Below are 4526 nucleotides of genomic sequence, written 5' to 3'. Positions count from 1 at the left end.
TAACTGATAGTTAAATGATAGTTAAATGATGGTTGTATGATAGTTAAATGATAGTTAAATGATGGTTAAATGAAAGTTAAATAATGTTTAAATGATGGTTAAATCGTCCTCCTCCTCCTCCTAAATAATGGTTAAATAATGTTTAAATGATGGTTAAATGATAGTTAAATGATGTTTTTTGTTTTTTTGTTATTTTGTGCAGCTGCTGCTGACCTCCGCCTTCCCCCAAACCACGGTCCATCGAAGAGGGGTCTGGCGACAGAGCTCTTAAACCCTAGCTGCCTGGGGAGCACATGTGCGTAGGGTTTTCCCTCGCTCAACGATGAACCGAGGCAAGACAGTGGTCAACAGTCACCCCGCTACCTCGAGGATGGGTTTCTCCAATGGTGACAGAGGTGGTCTGGGGAACACATGTCACTTGGAGACCCTCACTCCTCGAGGAAGCGTGGCAGAGTGCTCGCCAGGCACTCTCTCTAAATGATGGTTAAATGATAGTTAAATGATGGTTAACTGATAGTTATCATATAGTTAAATGATAGTTAAATGATAGTTAAATGATGGTTGTATGATAGTTAAATGATAGTTAAATGATGGTTGAATGATAGTTAAATGATAGTTAAATGATAGTTATCAAATAGTTAAATGATGGTTAAATGATAGTTATCAAATAGTTAAATGATAGTTAAATGATGGTTGAATGATAGTTATCAAATAGTTAAATGATAGTTGAATGATGGTTGAATGATAGTTAAATGATAGTTAAATGATAGTTATCAAATAGTTAAATGATGGTTAAATGATAGTTATCAAATAGTTAAATGATAGTTAAATGATAGTTAAATGATGGTTGAATGATAGTTAAATGATAGTTAAATGATAGTTATCAAATAGGTAAATGATGGTTAAATGATGGTTAAACCGTCCTCCTCCTAAATAATGGTTAAATAATGGTTAAATGATGGTTAAATGATAGGTAAATGATAGTTAAATGATAGTTAAATGATGGTTAAATGATAGTTAAATGATGATTAAATCATAGTTAAATGATGGTTAAATCGTCCTCCTCCTCCTCTTAAATAATGGTTAAATGATTGTTAAATGATGGTTAACTCGTCCTCCTCCTAAATAATGGTTAAATAATGGTTAAATAATGGTTAAATTATGGTTAAATGATGGTTAAATAATGGTTAAATAATGTTTAAATGATGGTTAAATCGTCCTCCTCCTCCGACTCCTCCTAAATGATGGTTAAATGATTGTTAAATGATGGTTAAATGATGGTTAAATAATGGTTAAATAATGTTTAAATGATGGTTAAATGATAGTTAAATGATGTTTTTTGTTTTTTTGTTATTTTGTGCAGCTGCTGCTGACCTCCGCTTTCCCCCAAACCACGGTCCATCGAAGAGGGGTCTGGCGACAGAGCTCTTAAACCCTAGCTGCCTGGGGAGCACATGTGCGTAGGGTTTTCCCTCGCTCAACGATGAACCGAGGCAAGACAGTGGTCAACAGTCACCCCGCTACCTCGAGGATGGGTTTCTCCAATGGTGACAGAGGTGGTCTGGGGAACACATGTCACGTGGAGACCCTCACTCCTCGAGGAAGCGTGGCAGAGTGCTCGCCAGGCACTCTCTCTAAATGATGGTTAAATGATTGTTAAATGATGGTTAACCCGTCCTCCTCCTAAATAATGGTTAAATAATGGTTAAATGATGGTAAATGATGGTTAAATAATGGTTAAATAATGTTTAAATGATGGTTAAATCGTCCTCCTCCTCTTCCTCCTCCTCCTCCTAAATGATGGTTAAATGATGGTTAAATCATCCTCCTCCTAAATAATGTTTAAATGATGGTTAAATGATGGTTAAATCGTCCTCCTCCTCCTCCTAAATAATGGTTAAATAATGTTTAAATGATGGTTAAATGATAGTTAAATGATGTTTTTTGTTTTTTTGTTATTTTGTGCAGCTGCTGCTGACCTCCGCTTTCCCCCAAACCACGGTCCATCGAAGAGGGGTCTGGCGACAGAGCTCTTAAACCCTAGCTGCCTGGGGAGCACATGTGCGTAGGGTTTTCCCTCGCTCAACGATGAACCGAGGCAAGACAGTGGTCAACAGTCACCCCGCTACCTCGAGGATGGGTTTCTCCAATGGTGACAGAGGTGGTCTGGGGAACACATGTCACGTGGAGACCCTCACTCCTCGAGGAAGCGTGGCAGAGTGCTCGCCAGGCACTCTCTCTAAATGATGGTTAAATGATAGTTAAATGATGGTTAAATGATAGTTAAATGATGGTTAACTGATAGTTATCATATAGTTAAATGATAGTTAAATGATAGTTAAATGATGGTTGTATGATAGTTAAATGATAGTTATCAAATAGTTAAATGATAGTTAAATGATAGTTAAATGATGGTTGAATGATAGTTAAATGATAGTTAAATGATAGTTATCAAATAGTTAAATGATGGTTAAATGATGGTTAAACCGTCCTCCTCCTAAATAATGGTTAAATAATGGTTAAATGATGGTTAAATGATGGTTAAATGATGGTTAAATGATAGTTAAATGGTAGTTAAATGATGGTTAAATGATAGTTAAATGATGGTTAAATCATAGTTAAATGATGGTTAACTCGTCCTCCTCCTAAATAATGGTTAAATAAAGGTTAAATAAAGGTTAAATGATGGTTAAATCGTCCTCCTCCTCCGACTCCTCCTAAATGATGGTTAAATGATTGTTAAATGATGGTTAAATGATGGTTAAATAATGGTTAAATAATGTTTAAATGATGGTTAAATGATAGTTAAATTTTGTTTTTTGTTTTTTTGTTATTTTGTGCAGCTGCTGCTGACCTCCGCTTTCCCCCAAACCACGGTCCATCGAAGAGGGGTCTGGCGACAGAGCTCTTAAACCCTAGCTGCCTGGGGAGCACATGTGCGTAGGGTTTTCCCTCGCTCAACGATGAACCGAGGCAAGACAGTGGTCAACAGTCACCCCGCTACCTCGAGGATGGGTTTCTCCAATGGTGACAGAGGTGGTCTGGGGAACACATGTCACGTGGAGACCCTCACTCCTCGAGGAAGCGTGGCAGAGTGCTCGCCAGGCACTCTCTCTAAATGATGGTTAAATGATAGTTAAATGATGGTTAAATGATAGTTAAATGATAGTTAAATGATGGTTAACTGATAGTTATCATATAGTTAAATGATAGTTAAATGATAGTTAAATGATGGTTGTATGATAGTTAAATGATAGTTATCAAATAGTTAAATGATGGTTAAATGATAGTTAAATGATGGTTAACTGATAGTTATCATATAGTCAAATGATAGTTAAATGATAGTTAAATGATGGTTGAATGATAGTTAAATGATAGTTAAATGATAGTTATCAAATAGTTAAATGATGGTTAAATGACGGTTAAATGATAGTTAAATGATGGTTAAATGATGGTTAAATGATAGTTAAATGATAGTTAAATGATGGTTAAATGATAGTTAAATGATGGTTAAATCATAGTTAAATGATGGTTAAATCGTCCTCCTCCTCCTAAATAATGGTTAAATGATTGTTAAATGATGGTTAACTCGTCCTCCTCCTAAATAATGGTTAAATAAAGGTTAAATAATGGTTAAATAATGGTTAAATGATTGTTAAATGATGGTTAAATGATGGTTAAATAATGGTTAAATAATGTTTAAATGATGGTTAAATCGTCCTCCTCCTCCTACTCCTCCTAAATGATGGTTAAATGATTGTTAAATGATGGTTAAATGATGGCTAAATCATCCTCCTCCTAAATAATGTTTAAATGATGGTTAAATGATAGTTAAATGATGTTTTTTGTTTTTTTGTTATTTTGTGCAGCTGCTGCTGACCTCCGCTTTCCCCCAAACCACGGTCCATTGAAGAGGGGTCTGGCGACAGAGCTCTTAAACCCTAGCTGCCTGGGGAGCACATGTGCGTAGGGTTTTCCCTCGCTCAACGATGAACCGAGGCAAGACAGTGGTCAACAGTCACCCCGCTACCTCGAGGATGGGTTTCTCCAATGGTGACAGAGGTGGTCTGGGGAACACATGTCACGTGGAGACCCTCACTCCTCGAGGAAGCGTGGCAGAGTGCTCGCCAGGCACTCTCTCTAAATGATGGTTAAATGATAGTTAAATGATGGTTAAATGATAGTTAAATGATAAATAAATGATAGTTATCAAATAGTTAAATGATAGGTAAATGACAGTTAAATGATAGTTAAATGATGGTTAACTGATAGTTATCATATAGTTAAATGATAGTTAAATGATAGTTAAATGATGGTTGTATGATAGTTAAATGATAGTTAAATGATGGTTGAATGATGGTTAAATGATAGTTAAATGATAGTTAAATGATAGTTAAATGATGGTTGAATGATAGTTAAATGATAGTTAAATGATAGTTATCAAATAGTTATCAAATAGTTAAATGATGGTTAAATGATGGTTAAACCGTCCTCCTCCTAAATAATGGTTAAATAATGTTTAAATG

The 4526-nt window shown here is 35.6% G+C and overlaps 1 long non-coding RNA gene across 1 annotated transcript; it reads left to right on the top strand.

The window, feature by feature from the left end:
• The first annotated feature begins 1228 nt into the window (after positions 1–1228).
• On the top strand, positions 1229–4176 carry LOC142382932 (uncharacterized). Its single transcript, XR_012769967.1, has 4 exons — positions 1229–1493; positions 1969–2098; positions 2844–2973; positions 3870–4176. It is a non-coding gene; the product is annotated as an uncharacterized LOC142382932 (long non-coding RNA).
• Positions 4177–4526: the final 350 nt, after the last annotated feature.

This window comes from Odontesthes bonariensis, chromosome 6, assembly GCF_027942865.1.
Source record: "Odontesthes bonariensis isolate fOdoBon6 chromosome 6, fOdoBon6.hap1, whole genome shotgun sequence".
NCBI lineage: Eukaryota > Metazoa > Chordata > Actinopteri > Atheriniformes > Atherinopsidae > Odontesthes > Odontesthes bonariensis.
This window is presented reverse-complemented; position numbering and strand designations above follow the sequence as displayed.